This window comes from Macaca fascicularis, chromosome 6, assembly GCF_037993035.2.
Source record: "Macaca fascicularis isolate 582-1 chromosome 6, T2T-MFA8v1.1".
Lineage (NCBI taxonomy): Eukaryota > Metazoa > Chordata > Mammalia > Primates > Cercopithecidae > Macaca > Macaca fascicularis.
In genome coordinates, this window is record NC_088380.1 from 118538446 (window position 1) to 118555867 (window position 17422).

At 38.9% G+C, this 17422-nt stretch overlaps 1 long non-coding RNA gene across 2 annotated transcripts in view; it reads left to right on the forward strand.

Annotated features, from left to right (window-relative positions):
• Positions 1-2239: 2239 nt before the first annotated feature.
• Positions 2240-17422, forward strand: part of LOC123574014 (uncharacterized) — a 34968-nt gene continuing 19785 nt past the window's right edge. For both annotated transcript variants that reach the window (XR_010587557.2, XR_006698824.3), the window contains exon 1: positions 2240-2349. This is a non-coding gene — a long non-coding RNA (uncharacterized lncRNA). The remainder of the gene's footprint in view (positions 2350-17422) is intronic.

Here is a 17422-nt window from a genome sequence, read left to right on the forward strand (position 1 = left end):
ATATAAGTCAGAGGAGTTTTTCTCTGGGGCATCTTTTTGCTTGTTTGTTTGTTGTTGTTTTAAAAAGGGGTCTCACTTTGTCACTCAGGCTGGGTGCCATGACACGAACATAGCTCACTGCAGCCTGACCCTCCTGGGCTCAAGCCATTCTCCCACTCAGCCTTCTGAGTAGCTAGAACTATAGGCATGCACCACCACACCTGACTAAATTTATAATTTTTTTTTTTTAGAGACGGAGATCTCACTGTTGCCCAGGCTGGTATCAAACTCCTGGGCTCAAGTGATCCTCCCTCCTCAGCCTCCCAAAGTGCTGGAATTATAGGCAGGAGCTGCTATGTTTGCCCTTCTCTGGGTCATCATAAAGGTATCATGTAACTTTCCAGTAGTTGAAGAAAAAGGATATGATAAGCTTTGTACTCAAATATATTGATATCATGGCATGGAAGTGAAGTGGAATTGTTCAGTAGGTTGGCACTAACAGTCTGTAACTTAGGAAAAACAGGACTAATGGTTTTAGATAAAAGAATTTTCCATAATGAGTTGATGGAGGAGGGTGAAGTAGTGACATTGCCAGCAAAATATGTTAAAGAAAGTAGGACAGGAGCTATAGCTATGGGAACCAGGAGTAAGCACTGAGTGAGGAAAGACGCAAGAGAAGGATTTGGGGATGAAAAAGAGGAGCAAGAAGGGTGTAAATAAATAAAGGAAGGTAAGAATTTCAAGAAAAAAAAAGTGTAAACAACAGTGCCAACTGCCAAAGAGAAGCAATCAGGGTAAGAACTATTCAAATGAGCCTGGGTGAGAACGGCGATGAACTTCAGTGAATAGGCTGAGTGGAAAGGTAAGGACAGACTGTGCTAGGAGAAACTAGAGGCACTAAGCATAAAACACTCAGTGGCCATTAAAGGAAATACAGAAGCAAACATAGCTAAAGGGAGGAACAGTGTTAATCAAAGATTTTGCTCAAGAAAGAGGAGAACTAAAAGAAAAAGTAGATCTTATCTCTTCCTTCTGGCTCTGAAGACGGTAAAAGCAAGTTAAGTAGACAAGAATTATTTTGACCACAAATCTCTCCAGAAAAGGAACTGGGAAAAGATTAACTCCCCCTCTAAAGTAACATATGTTGGCTTCTCCTCCAGATACATTTGTTAAGGAATGTAGGATGTTCCTCCAAATACTCCCCACTCCATTCTACACCACCCTACTCCCACCCCTGGGACATTATTTTCTTTGTACCAGTTCCCCTCCCACTGGGTCCCAGTTCACCCATTTCTCACACCAAGCCTGGTGGTGAGACTCATTCACTTCCCTTGTTTTCAGCTCAACTATCTACTTTCCTCTAGACCAGGGTTTCTTAACTTCCACACTGTTGTCATTTCGAACCCAGTAATCTTTTGTTGGGTACGTAGGAGGCGTAGTCCAGTGCAGTGTAGCTTAGTAGCATCCCTGGCCTCTCCCCACTAGATGTCAGTAGCATGTCCTCCCACCGTCAAGATAATAAAAAATGTCTCTAAACATTACCGAATGTTCCTTTATGGGGAAAATACCCCACACCCACATTGAGAATCACTGTTGTAGACACTTCTCTCCCCCTATTCTCCCTATAGACTGAGACAGACACCCTGCTCCACCCCACTTCTCCCATACTACCTGTCCCTGAAACAAGCAAATGATGCTTTTCTTTTTCTTTCCAACAATTTTCACTACTGGAAACTAACAAAGTTTAACAAATATCATCCTGACGAAATTCCAGTTTCAAGAATGCTCACAGAGTTATCATGCTCCTTAGATTCCAGGGAAGTGTGAAGTAAGCAAGGGCTATAGTTTCCATGCCCACTTCCTGGTCTCCCTTCTTAGCCAGCATGTGGGATGTGGCTACACCCCAGTTGATGGTGAGACTGAATGCTGGACCTACCTCCTGGTTCACACTCATGTGGACACAGAGTCAAGTTGGTAAGTCCATTAGATCTGGTAGGTTTGGCAGGACAGCTCTCAGCACGTTGGACTGGCCCTGTGCTGGTCCCTCCTTTCTCACTTGTATTTCTCAAAAATAGCGATACAGTGTGCTGAGAATGTAACATCCTGAAATAGGGAGATACTGGCCAGCACATCCTGGGCTCTGTTCCAGTCCCCCAGAAACAGGATGCCCTTCAGTGCTTTAGCCCAGTGAGTCTAGCAACCTTGGGGTATAAAACCTAGTGAGGGCTGCTTTCCTGAGTCCCTTAGCTGGAGTACAAGTAGGGCACATGAAGTAGAGACTCCATCTTCCACAGGAAGCTTTCCTAAGCCTTGGGGGACTGACTGACTTGCAATGAATTCTACACTTCTGTTGTCCCTTCCTGCCTATCTGTAAGTAATAAACTTGCTTCATGTGTCATGTTGTGTGTGTGTTTTGTCTCACCAGACTCAGACAAGCTGATATCCAGTTCAGAGTGAACCTGCTTCACAGGTTTGCTTATTTCATTGCCAGGTATTCGTAGTACTGTCACCACTTTTTGTCAAAAATCACTGGGTAGTTTTTCTGCAGTTTGTTCTTATTCTGCTATCTCCACCCTCAATGTCTATACTCAAATATTCACCCTGCCCAAGTTTTAGTTCATTCTTAACTGACCTTGTATCATACTTAGAGACTTTTATGATTCCAGTCCTGGACTCTTAATCCTTCCTGGGATGCTTGGGTGAGAAATAGCATCTCCCATTTGACTCCAAGGCTCCCAACTTAGCTCTCAAGCTGCCCTCATCCATCTTGTTCTCCTGACGGTCTTTACAGCTCTGGCTGTGTGATTCATCCCTTTCCCCAGTCCTATTTTTGCCTGCACTTTCATTTGCCTTAAACATCTTTTTACTTGAATGTCAAGACAAGTTTCACATATTAGACCTTATATAAATTCTTCCTTACAGTCCAAGCAACATCGTGGCTCCTTAGCTCATTTGAAAAGAAGATATGATAAATATACCCTAAATTATCAATACATTTCTGATGGATTACAGTAGCTTTGCCTACTTTTCAAAGCCTCTTCGAATCATTACTTACGTCCTTTTCCACATCTAAGGAAGTGGGTTTTTTTAATTAGGTCATTTTACATATAGAGCAATACTAACTGATACAGTTGACTGGAGATACAACCCTGATCTCATGACCAGCAAGGACGTTAAAATCTCTTGCTTCTAAGTTGGATTTCTTTGTGGAAACATATTTGCATATCTCTTTGGAATCCCCTCTTTGCATGTTAACTGGTTGAAATACAAAATGATATCGATTGGTCCTATAAAAAGAAAGAATATTGCTTATATTCCTTTTCTTTTTATCATCTTGAGGATTGTTAACATTTATCAAAAACAGTCTATGCTTAGCAGTATGCTCCAATTGGATCCTAGGCAACATGCCTGTGTACTTGCTTTCAGTCCTCTGCCCTCACATAAGCACTAAGAAAAATAAGCGCTTATTTTTTCGACCACTTTCTGACTAATCCATTCAGTCCACGCTCCAAAAGATAAGTGAACACTTCTCCTGAGGCTTTCGTTGAAAAATCCTTTCCAAATCCTACCAATTCTCCTCTCAAATTGTGTAGCCTAACATAAGCACTAACTCTAGCAAATCTTAATTTGCTTAAAAATAAAAAAAGACAAGAAAGTTCCCAAAATGTCAGTACAAGAGCCCAGGATATTCACCACTTGACCAATGACTGACAGTAAACACACACACAGAGCCCAGTCCTTCTGCTGAACCAAGACTCTTGAGAATCTGAAGAACATACACATTGATCTACTCATGTCACAGATGAAACTGACAGAAGAGAGCATTTAAATCATTCCACTCTCTAACCTGCAAGATAAAGACTTGTCATGTGTCACTATAATTGTTTCCCCATTATTAAAATGTCCATTGCAGAAAACTCAATAAATAACAGAAACTATAAGTCTTGGACTACATCCAAACTTTGTATTTAACTGACTCAGGAAGGTTGATTAAAATTCCGTTTGGTGTTGTAACTTAAATGCAAGTGAGATGACAGCTCTAAGAATACATATACATTCACTTTTTGGAGTCCCCCCAAATTATTTCTACAATTTGGAAGAATTGTAGAAATGATGAAATGTACAACAAAAATCACAGAGGTGAGAATTAGTCCCCGTGGGTGTGCTGGGATTGAACATAAGATAGAAAGTGATAAATTGGGAAAAGAGAAGAGGAAGCATGTCTCTTTAGGCCACAGAAAATAACATACAAACTAGGGAAGAGTGTAGGAAGCGTTTTTCTCCTACTTCTTGCCTCTCATGGGAAATCACTAATACTTTCTGAGAAAAGGGATAAGCTGTTCAGTTTCTACTTAATTAATGAAACAGCAATTTCTAGACTTAAGCATATTAGTGAGCACTGTTCTTTATAATAGCTCCAGAAATTTCTGCTTAGGAACAACAACAACAACAACAACAACAAAAAACACCACCTGAGAGTAATCCCCATTGTTTCTAGGGTAGACTCACCCTAATTTACGTGTGACTCAAAAATGTGACTCTAAAGAACTGCAAGCAGATTAATGTAAGAAACTGCTGCTAAAACCCTGCTAAAAACACTCCAACATAATGTAATCCTCCTTATCCACAACTAATTGAAGCACAATGGGCAGCACACAGAAATGTGTGCTTTCAAGGAGCATGCTAAGCTTGAATGTGACATGCAGGCCTTTTTGAGAACCTTTACTAGAAACAGTTGAGTGGAGGTATTGGTTCCCCCATTTCCCTTCATTTGCCCTCTTCTGAATGTGATCACTGTGTAGGAAGTAGGTCTAGCCCCTAACAGATCTTGGTCTGGCGTCCTTAATCCAGAGCAGCACTTTAAGGGGCCAGGTCAATTATCAGGGAGAAAAAGATGAGGGCATCTTCCTTCCACTCTCTCCTCCCCCATACTAGACCTTACTTTAGGAACTGTACCCAGAATTAACCTGGAAGCCCATTGATCACAGCAGACAGACCTAGATTTGATCTGACAATAATCCCCAGGATTGACCACCAAGCTAACTTCCATCTCTAGAATTTCACCACCCACCAGTCTTTTTCTAAGTCATTTTCACTAGATAATAATGAAAAACATTCAGATCTCTAGTGTAATTGCATTTTCTGGTTCAGAGGAGGAAACCATGGCACTAAAAGTCAAAAGGTACTTACAGAGCTTCTGATCTCATCTGCCCTCTATTAATAGTAATACATGATTCTTTACATACTTCTATGTTTAGTAATGACTCCAGAGAAATAGGTTCTGATCCATTTGAAAATTTTGAAATTATTGTGCAATCTTTTTTAATTATTTAGGGATTTCTTCCTATATTTGAAGGCTTAAAAATAGTAGAAATTATGTTTCCATGAAACAGCATATATTCAATATAATACCATGCTGAAATTTTGGGAAGGGTGAGTGTCGTCTTGTATGTGTGTTGTAACCTGAATGAAAAACATGGCTACATGATTTAAAATATCTAAATTTCATCACCACTTGGTGTGGAGGGAGGCTCTGAAGGATCTGTTTTCCCATTTCTGTTTTTGGATCCCCACTCTCCACACATTTGCAAACTCAGCTTGTGTTGTTTACTTCACATGGAGGAGGGGATACGTCCTCCCCAGAGTTAGCATTTTAACCATCAGAAGACTAGGATCACTACGTAACTGATTATCCATATGTTTCTTGCCTGATAATTAAGATTTATATTTTTGCATAAAATCTCAATAACCCAAAAATGCCATGTAACATTCAATATTTCTGTGCTCTTCTTTCCCACTGTTATGAATTGTGTCCCCACCCCCTAAAATTTATTTATTGAAATCCTAATACCCAGTACCTCAGAATATTACCATATTTGGAGATAAGGTCTTTTCGAATTTGGATACTGACAGAAAGGGAAGACGACGTAAAGACACAAGGGAAAAACGGTCATCTATGAGCCAAGGCGAGAGGCCCGGAACAGATTCTTCCCTCGTGGCCCTCAGAAAGAACCAACCCTACAGGTACCTTATCTTGGACTTCTAGCCTCCAGAACTGTGAGAAAATTAATTTCTGTTGTTTGATCTACTCAGTCTGTGACTTTATTATGGCAGTCCTCACAAACTAATACACCCACCAAAGGAAGAAGAGTGCAGGAAGTTTTAAGATGCCAAAAAGACAGATTGTAAAACAGTAGGAAATGGGGAAGTTCATTAAGATGACACGTGGGAGCCAACAGGTTACATAAGAGTACAACTGTTATGCACTCCCCATAAAGGAAAGGATTAATTTTAGGTCCTGCTGAACCATGTAAAAGGTGTAAATTAAATAAAATTATCTCTCTGACCCTAGGTATAAAGGAAAAAAAAAGAGAACATTCGAATATAAAGTAGAAAAAGAAATCTGCCATATTGAAAGTATATTAAGGTATTGAGTTAAAATAAGTAGTCCTAACATTTAAATATATAAGACATTTTAAGATCTTTGAAGTTTCACAGTGGCAAATCCTAGGATCTCCTTATAATGCTGAAAAAGTCTCACTAACTGACTTACTCTTTGGAAAATGATGGTAAAAATGGTAGATGATTGATGGTAGATGATTGTAACACTGTGAAACCTAGACTGATAAATACATTTCAATTCGTTTTATTGAATCATTGATAATAGATTTTTCCTAACATAATTTTTTAAAAAATGAAATACCTAGCAATTTCCTTATCACCAACACTGATATAAATGACAACCTGGAACAAGTCATTGATTAATTCTGGCCCTCTGCTTCCTTATTTATAAAGTGGAATATATATATATATATATATATATATATATATAGCTATAACTACATTATATATATATATGTGTGTTATAGCTACATAAATATCTGAGATACTCAGGTGAAACTTTTAATCTTCCTAGGTAAGAGTCATAAGAGATGGCACAAGCAAGGGGCACACAACACATGAGTTTCATTTTTGCTCTAGTCATTCTTATTGTATCATTCTAATAAACAAATGTACCATCTAATGTTTCATACAAAAAAATCATTTATCTGTCATTCATGTTGTAGAGAAAGTTGAATTCTCTTAATCATCCATTGTGATTTTGTCCTAAAGCATCAACTTTATCATTGGTTTTATATCTATTAGTCAGAATATTAGGTTGATTATTATCCTCCAAGCACACTCTTTGCCAAGATCTACCATTGTTTTTCATTAGTTGAAATTCTGGATGGAAGGAGATAGAGCCTATGTAGATGATGGATGGGGTTAAGAACCCAAGGACTAACAGGATTGTATAAGAAACTACTGCTGGGTGATATATGCACATGTTGGAGTAATGCTCACTAAAAGTGAGGAGGCAGCATGAAGCAGTTGGCAGGACAACAGGCAGCCTAAATTACATCATTCATTTAATAGTTCTAACATATGGCAACTATTAAATCTCCAAAACAAATGCAAGGCTAACCAGCATTCTCACAGAAAACACGCTTTCATTCTTGATTTTTCTAATAAAACGCTTCAGTCCAAGTTACTGCCAATTTCAAAACAATAACAATAACATATATTTCTAAATCCAATAACAATATAGGACTTGCTGAAAGACTAATAGTCATCTAATAATACATAAAATGTTAAATATTCTTGTTTTTATGTCTTTCACAAATTTTTTCAGGAGCTCTGTAGGAATAATTTAATGCTTTAAAGCAAGAATTAGATTCTGTAATACATAAATCGGCTCATAATTATTTTCAGAATGAAGGACCCACAAATGTTGTATATTAAAGCTGGCCTTTGCTTAAAGCAAGTGAAACACAACTTCAATTCTGTCATTTTCCAGTTAATCTCACATGTGTGATGCAAAAAGCACAGGAGAAAACTCCAGTGATCTTTTAGGGAAACTAATTTTACTCTTGTTCTACATAGTCTTCAAATAATTACCCTATACCCTGATGTGATTATTACACATTGTATGCCTGTATACACCTACAAACATTAAAAATTAAAAATTAAATTATTTTAAAAAATAATAATTACCCTAAGCAGGAAACAAGAGAGACAATAAAAGAGAGCAAGGTACAACACACTATTACTGCATGAATTGTCATTGGAAACTTCTTATCGTACTTAGGTAAAACCCTTCATCTAAATAGTATGTCTTCTGGTTAGCTACCCTCAAAAGTCTCAGGTCCTCTGTGAACACTCTAGAAGAGCGAAGGGCCTAGGACTAATGGACAGACAACTTTACACCAAGATTCAGACTCCGAGAAGTTAGTGCCTTCCTCACTGCCTACCTATTCTATGCTTTATCCATGTCACTTCTAGGCTTGACCCAAGTGTTTTCCTCCCTAGTCCTTTGGATTTAATCCCATTCAGCTTAGCCCTTTGCCCTTTGATCTGACTTCTCCTTTCATCCTACCTCCCGGTCACCAATTGTCTAAGGCTTTACAATGTACTCTGTGGAATATCATTCTTCTGCCTAGGAATGTCCAACACTTTTAACTTTTTAAAGAATGTCATTTTTCCACCCAGTATCCATTCACCTTTTTCCAGATCACATTACCCCAGTTTTCCTCTGGGAAACTAACTTCTTCCTTGTTCAGTTCAAGTGTTTATGATGGAGTTAACTTCACCTCTGTCTCCAGGGGCACACAAGGAACTAATGCATGAACAATCAAATAATTATATTCCAATCCCTTCCTTTGACTGGAAGGGGTCATGTAGATCACTCACTGTAAAGAATGAGTTGGTAAAGACCCACATGAACAGAAGACCATGAGCCAAGTTGAACAAGGTAAAGGTCTGGAGATCTTAGTGTAGGAAACTGTCTGCTGCTTCCCCTCACCCCCACCCTGGTGCATGGGAATATCTGAGAGGTCGTCTGTGGCCCCACTAGTGAGGCATTCCATAAAGCCATTTCTCCAGAATAGCATTCAGGTACCACGGCTCGGAGTCCTTCTCTGAGACCTACCAGTAGCTCAGCTGGTTCTTCTCACTCTCCAGCCCAGGGGATCTTACTCTAATCTTAGGGGAAGCCCTGTTCTCTTCCTTCTGCTTCTTTAAATATTCTGTCCCTTCCCAAAATACTCTTAGTTATCTAAGGACCTAGGATTTTGGAACACAACTCTGGAGAGACTCTTTCTACACTGTCACTTCCCTTCCCCAAGGTGATGAGCTCAGAGCTGCCCATCTGCTCCAATTGGGAAAGAAACGATATGCCAAAGGAAGTGAAAAATAAATCCCAAATATGGTATTACATCATAGTCTCCTGTGGAATTAAATATTTACATCCCTGCAAGGAAAACTTACTTCACATCTGGGTGTTATCCTCACCCTCCCCAAATGACCCCTTGCAAACATACACACACTTCAGTTCCTGTTCTAAATCTGGGTCCAAATCCCAATAGGATGAGAACTGTTGTGCACAAAGCAGCCTGACTGCCAGAGTGATGTTTTCTCCAAGTTCCCCAAAGATGAGATAAATAAGAATAGACCTTGGGTGCATTATTCCCCTTATAATGCTCCTTATCTGAGATTACCCATAAAATTCACCCACTTCCCACAAATAGTGCCTTCATCATCCATCCCTCAAACTCACCCATCACTTCCACTGAACTGAGAGAAGGCCTTGAGGGACCCACTTTACTTGAGAAGTGAGAAGCTGTTGTGACCTAAATAAGGTGGCAGGTGTTGTAAGCAGGCTACCTAACCTCAATCTCCACCAGAACTTCCTCATATCCAAAAGCTACAATGTCTACGAACTTCAGAGATCCTCAGGATGAGCCAATGTGGGGGTTTACTGAGCTCAGACCCTTAAAGTGCAAATGACTCCATTCTCTGATCTGTTCCATTTTCTGAGACACTTTCCTCCTGGATGAGGATTTCCTATAAAGAAAAGTTGCTGTGAAAATGTTTCTTTTTTCCTACAAACTAAACAAAATAGGGGTGTGCTTGTGCTTCACTGGAGTCTTAGAAATGTCCACCTTCCCATGCAGAGCAGTGCTCTTTTGAAGCTTGTTAAGTAGTCCCATCTCCTTTCCCAAGAGAGTGACTGCATCCCAGGCCACCACATCAATCCACAGCATATTAAGGGGACACCCATCTGTCAGGGCACCAGGATCCTTCCACCTTAGAAGCTGCCTTACAAACAGGGCATCCCAAAAGACCTGCTGTGATAAGTGCCTAGCTGTGTCATCTGGCAGGCCCTGAGCCACTGCTGCTGAAACCACTCCTCTCTCTTCAAAGTCCACTCTAAATTCAGAGTCTAAGAAAAAAGCCTTAAAAAGAATATCTTGTGCACCTTCCTTTTTAACTACTTTCCTAGCATGCATAAAACTCAGATCCAACCATAGACTTTATTCAGGTTACATTTGTCCTTTCTTCCTTCTGCTCACCCTCCTCAGGTTGCCCGAAAACTTTAAGGCATTTTTGTAGAGCTTTTTTCAACTTGGTCGTATCACAATCCACTGGTTTTCCTGAAATCACAGAAGCCTTCTGAGCACATACTTTGTCTCTGCACAGGACCATGACTTGCCCTCCCAGTGACCTGGCCCTAATTCTAGAGTATGTCAGCAATGCTAATTCAGAAATGTGCTGCATAAGGAATCCCAGCAATTTCAGAAAGGTCTCCATTATATCAAATACAAGTCTCAGCCCACACAGTAGGTGTGCCACCAATGTAATATTACTTTTCTATAATTCAGCTTAGCTTTTATTTCAAGCTCCATTTTACTAAAAAGGCAGAAAATTTAATCTGTTGGCTTGGTGTTCTTCCTTTCTCATTCTCCTTTCCTTGGTTGTGTCTAAGTCCCCAGGGATTCAACAGTGTCATACTCTTGGTCACATACTAAGGCATCTGAGGCCTATTTGGTCCTCTCTCAACACCACAGAGACCCTCACTTCTGTCCATGGGGTCCTTGTGAGTCCAGCAACTCTCTCCAATGCTCTGAGTCTCACTTGAGGGACCCAGAAACTTCTGTCAGGACATCAGTGGCTGGCCTACTAACATGCACTGCCTAGCAGTTCCTGTTCTGATTCTGGATAATTTCCTGTGGCTTCTCCTAGAAAGTGCAGCACAGGGCCCTGCTCTCTCGTGCCCCACAGACCTGAAACTGCACATTCTCTCAAACATTTCAAATTAAGTCTCAGAAACACTGGTCACTCTCTACTGAATGCTTGGCCTGGAAGATTATGTAGGGTGGCCATTTTCCACCCATGCATGGAGAAGCAAAGAAAGCTTGTGTGAAAAGAGAAAAAGAATGAAGCGGGTTCTCCTATATAGTATTTTGGGAAGGGACAGGGCAGAGGAATAAAGAAAAAGAGCCAGAAAATTGCTATCTTCGATCCTAATGATTTTCCTGGTCATGGACCCAGTCTCTTGCAAAGCTAGATGAATATTTGCTTTCGGATTCTGTGATATACTCCTGCATCTTTCCAATAAATTTTAATTTGAATAGGTACCTGGTAAAATGGATTTACAACTTACTCATAGGTTTGGTTTTAAAGTCAGTAAGTGAAAAAAATCACATATAGTAAAGATTATCCTTAAAATGCTTTACATTGCTTAAAAAGTATAGTGTGCATTTTTTACAACTCTGCAAGATGATTTTATGGGTTCTCCTAATTTATCATTTGTGAAAGTTTTACCATTGAATCCAGTTAATACTTCATTTTCATCAAGAACGTAGGCAAATATCTCATCATTAACTCACCTGGTCACCTGAGCAGTCCATTTCTCTGTTTTCAGTGACAAAATGATTTTAAAACAAAATCATTTATACACGAATTTCCATGGGTCTTGACAAAGATGTCTTGACTATTGACTATTTCAATCCCCAGCATTATTCAAATTTTCTTACTCTTGCCTCCACTTTTTCTCCAGTTCTCTCCCTAACTGGCTTTCTCTCACTTTTCATTTGGGGACACTTTGGAGTTGAGTAAGTTAATTATGCATGCGATGAAATCATATTGTACTTGCAAACAAGCAATCCCAAATTAAAATAATAGGGTTAAATTAATACAGACTAACTCAAAAATTTAGACCTGGAAAGGATATCGTCTACTCTAGGGTAGCTTCTACATTTTTGCAATGAGGAAATGAAGGCCTAGAGAGACGATCTCTTCATAGTCACTTCAAAAGTACCATTGTGATTAAGAACGTGAACTCTAGAATCAGCTACCAGGATTAAATCATTGCTCCACTACTTAGTAGTTATGTGCCTTTGGGCAAGCTTCTCAATCTCTCTGGCTTCAGTCTCCTCTTTTGTAAAATGAGTACAGTTATAATAGCATCTCCCTCACAGAGTTGTTGGGATTATACATGAGAGCATAAGTTCAGGGCTTTGGGCAGTAGCTGGCACACAGTGAATGTTCAATATATGTTATCTATTAGTTTTTGTTTGTGCCAGTTAGTAGCAGAGTTGGAACAAAAATTGAGTTTTCCAGATTTCTGGCTGGTACTCTCCCCTGTGCCAGGCTCCCTGTCAAGCCAATGATGAAAGGAGAATAATGATAACAGGAGCTTATAATGCAGGGAAGCCAAGAACCATGTCAAATTAGCCATCAGCACAGTGCCTGGCCAATCGTCAGCAGCCAATATATGTTTACTGGATAAGTCCAGAGGTGGCCACAAAGTAGAAACTCACATGCACATGAATTCCAGTGACAATCAGTGGTTAAGAGGGTCCTTGCTAAAAGAGGGATTTACTTGAGAAAATATTCAGAATATATTTCTAGGTATTCCACAAATTTGATACAAATGTTGTTAAATATATGTATATATAAATATGTATGCAGGTGTGCACATATGTATGTTAAAGATATGTATACATAACACATGTATAAAATAATGTGGAAGCTTTTTGCATCCAAATGTTAGCACTAAAAAGTAAAAAAACAAAAAAGTAAAAATAAAAATAAATGTTAACAATAAGATGTATAATTTGAGGTGGCTCTTGTGTTCCTTTGGGTTTGAGTCCTTTTTAAGTGTCCTGCAGAGAACACAAATTAGTTTTTTAACTAAAAGAAACAAATAAATAATTTTACTTAAAGGTAGCTAGACTTAATTTTAAGACAAGTTGAATACAAGTGGAATTGTTAATATTTATTCTCTCATCAATAGTTCTTTATAATTCCCCAGTTATATAATATAATTTTTATGGAATTCAATATGAACAACTCAAAATTATGAAAGTAATTACATTTAGCTTCTATTACAGTCACTAATTGTTCAACTTCTGCTCACATGACAGCTGGTGGAAGTGATGCTTAGATGGTTGGACCTAAATAAACTATAAGTGCAACAGGTGCTATTTAATAAAAGAAAGAAAAGGTTTTCCAAAACTCTCAGGTAGACCACATGCTGGGGTCAGAAAAGTCGCATTTGGCTTGGAAGCTACATGTAATATACTCCTAAATGAATAAGTAAATGTACAAATTACCAGTAAGTGTAAGAGGTGACATCATGAAATATGTGGCATCATGTCAAAAGGTATTGCAAACAAAACATTTAATCCATCAGTGGTTTGTTTTTCAAAACCTCCCTCTTCTCCCTTTCCTCATTCTAATTATCGAAGTGATTGGATATAACTACAGAATAGTGGATGTGGTGGGCAGCCTCTAAAATGACCCTCAGTGATTCCTACCTCCTCATCTTCATGCTCTTTTACAATTCCCTCCCCTTTATAATTCCCTCCCTCTTGAGTGTGGGTTGAACTAGTGACATAATTGTAACAAATAAAACATGGTAAAAGTGATAGGATGTCACTTCTAAGGTACAGTTACAAAATGACTGTGATTTCCATCGTGGGCACCCTCTTTCACTCACTCTCTCACTCTGAGGAAAGCCAGTTGCCATTTTGTGAGCTGTGCTATGGAGAAGTCTACATTGCAATGAACCGATGTCTCCATTCAACAGACAGTGAGGGTCTGAGGGTTACCAGCAACCACATGCATAAGCCTCAAATCAGATCCTCTCCAATTGAGGATCCTACTGACAACTAGATTGTAGCCTTGTGAGGGGCCAGAAGCACCCAGTTAAGTCACATCCAGATTCCTCATCTGTAGAAACTATGACATGATAATGTCTATTGTTTACATCACTAAGTTCTGGAATAATTTGTTACACACAAATAGATAACTCTAATAGGCTAGGGAACAAAAAATCTTAAGCCAATGTAATTTTAAAAAAAAGTGGCAAAAATGATAGAACAATTTGGGCAACAAGATAATGTTGGATTAGATTATAATGCAGAAGTAGATTATAGACTGCATCAATATTGACATAAATGTATCAATATTGTTTAATATGGATAAAATAAATGATTAAAGAAAAGAAGGGTAGAAAGAAGAAAGAGAGAGAGGGAGGGAAGGAGAGAGACAGGAAGGGAGGGACAGAGGAAAAAAAGAAAGACACCTTTTCCTTATAGACAAATTGTAAATAATATAATGTGGATATTCTCTCCACACACCCTCCCCCAAAGGATGTGTAGCTTAATCTCCTACCTCCTACAGTATGTGCTGAACTTAAAGACTGACTTCCAAAGAACTGAGTATGTAAAAGGAAAATACAGGTTGAGTATCCTTTATCTGAATTGCTTGGGAATCTGAAGTGTTTCAGATTTCAGATCTTTCCAAGATGTTGGAATATTTGCATATACACAATGGAATATCTTGGGGATGGGACCTAAGTCTAAACACAAATTCATTTGTGTTTTATGTGTACATTATAAACATAGCCTGAAGGCAACTTTATACAATATTTTTAATACTTTTGTGCATGAAACAAAGTTTATGTACATCGAACCATCAGAAAGCAAACGTGTCACTACCTCAACCATCCATGTAGACAATCTGTGGTTGTTTGGCATCATCATCATCCCTGACTCTAAATTTATATGCTACCAATAAGCAATCATTTTCTCTCACTTATTCGCATAGTACTTACCAATAAAAAAAAGATATAACATTAATACAGCATAAAATGTAATAAGTTCAGAGTAACTAAGCAGCACATGAGCATCACCAGAATACCTGTGTCCTCTATTAAACAACAGCAACAACAAACATTGACAGGCTTTCAGTCTCCACCCACGATGCTGTGTTTTGATTAAAAGGTTACTGTTCCCCCTCTCCCCCGCTTTTTCCTTTTTTTTTTTTAGGTGAGAAGAAACATCCGAAGTAGCTGACAGACCATGAACTGGGTCCTCTAGGGAGGAGGAAGCATTCTGCCAAATGGCTTTTACAGGTCTGGGCGCAGTGGCTCATACCTGTAATCCCAGCACTTTGGGAGGCCGAAGTGGGTGGATCATGAGGTTAGGAGTTCGAGACCAGCCTGGCCAATATGGTGAAATCCCATCTCTACTAAAAATGCAGAAATTAGTTGGACGTGGTGGCAAGCGCCTGTAGTTCCAGCTACTCTTGAGGCTGAGGCAGGAGAACCTCTAGAACCCAGGAGGCAGAGGTTGCAGTGAGCTGAGATGCCACCATTGCACTCCAAACTGGGCAACAGAGTGAGACTCTGTCTCAAAAAAAAAAAAAAAAAAAAGAGAGAAGAAGAAGAAGAAAAAAAAATGTTTCCTCCAAAGTCATCTGCCTCATTAACCACAGTTTTGTCTTAAAAGTCTGTCTGTAATTTTAGAAACTGACATGATTTCTTATTCTCTAATGAGTGCAGACTGCTCTAGTCCTTCAATAAGCCCAACACACATTTTCGCCATGTCTGTAGGCACTTTTCTGCAGTGTTAACAACATCATCTTCATCATCATTATGATTATCATAATCACTTTCATTCAGAACCATTTTAGCTACAATCAATCAATGAACAACTGGAGCCTCATTATCAATATTAAAAACTTCAATATCCACTTCTTCCAGCTTGCTGATGGTCTCTGAAGGTATTTTTTTGCATATGTAAAGAGGTCAGAGATCTTTTTTTCTCATTTGACATACAGAATTTTTCGAAGTTGTCACATTGTTCGCCATCACCACTAAACGTAGTCACAGGCCAGAGGTTGTGCCAGGCATATACAATGTGTCTTTAGTCACTGTGTTCCAAGTGTTGGTAACAGCATATATGGACAGCATCCTTCATGCTAAACTCTTTTTGAAAACCTTCTGCACCCATGCTTCTGTTCACCACACAACCATGCTGTTCAAGAAATGCATTTTTCATTGATCTAAGGATACCCTGGTCGCCTGGTTGAAATAATAAAATTACATTTGGAGAAAAGTACATGTCATAAACAACATTACTTTTGATGAAAATTTTAGCTGAAAGCTGAGCAGAACAGTTGTCAAGGAATAATACTTGGAGTCATCATCCAGTCCAGCTTCCGTACTGAGAGCTTCTTTTGATGTCCCTGGTGATCCAGGCTTTTGGTTAGCATGATAATGAACTAGTAAGAAATTCACTCCTTGAAAACAGCAAGGACAAAAGCTTTTGCCTACACAGCAAGTTTACATTTATGTGCGCATGCTACATTAACACATCCCAGCCCAGATATTCTGTTCATGGTATCTTTAAGTCCTTTAGGGGCTGTCTCATCAGCTGTAGTCGGTGTCTTTCTGGGTCAATAACATCAAAACAGTGATGTTTCATCAGTATTACAGACTTGTTCTAGTATTAGATTTTCATCAACAACAACCTTTGGAAACTCGTCAATGAATTTCTCCACTGCTTCATGAGCAGCAGATGTTTTATCACCACAAATCTTTAAAAATGTAATGCCAAGTCTTTCCTTAAATGTCTTAAATTTCAGCAACCAGCCTGTTGAATAGTTACAGTTCCTTTCAATTTTCAGTTCATTGTGATACATCTTTGCTTGTTTCCTAATTATCATACCACTAAGTGGCACATGTTCATTACAATGCTGATGGATTCACTGTGTTCATACATGATCAAGATCTTCATGTTCAGCTTTATGCAGTGTTTTTCTATTTTTCATTAACTTGTGTCCATCACTTTCCACATAGATCTTCAACAGTTTATCCTTCTGTTTCTTAGGTCATATGTGGTGGTCATTACAATACTATACTCTTCTGTAAAATGTTTCAAGCTTATACTGCTACCTGGTCTCTTCAACAGCTTGACTTTTTGTGCTATGGATAAGTAAAAATGCTTTCTCTTTTCCTTACCACTGTTGCCCATGGGGTATAAACAGACTTTTCTGACATTTTCAACAATATCTTCACACCACAGAGCATAGAATAGGCAAAACAATACAGTAAGGAATGCACATAAGTCTTGGCCTCACACAGGGCATTGTGGGGGAAACTGCCAGTGGCAAGTCTGGCCTGCACATGTGCCATTTTATTATGCTTTTTTTGTGTGCTTGCATGGAGGAATCTGGGCATGTAAAGAAAATATATATTGCAGCTGAAGGGGGCTCAAGTATCTTTCTTCTCTTTGGGATGCTGAATAAGCTGTGTGTTGTGTGCTTGCATTTT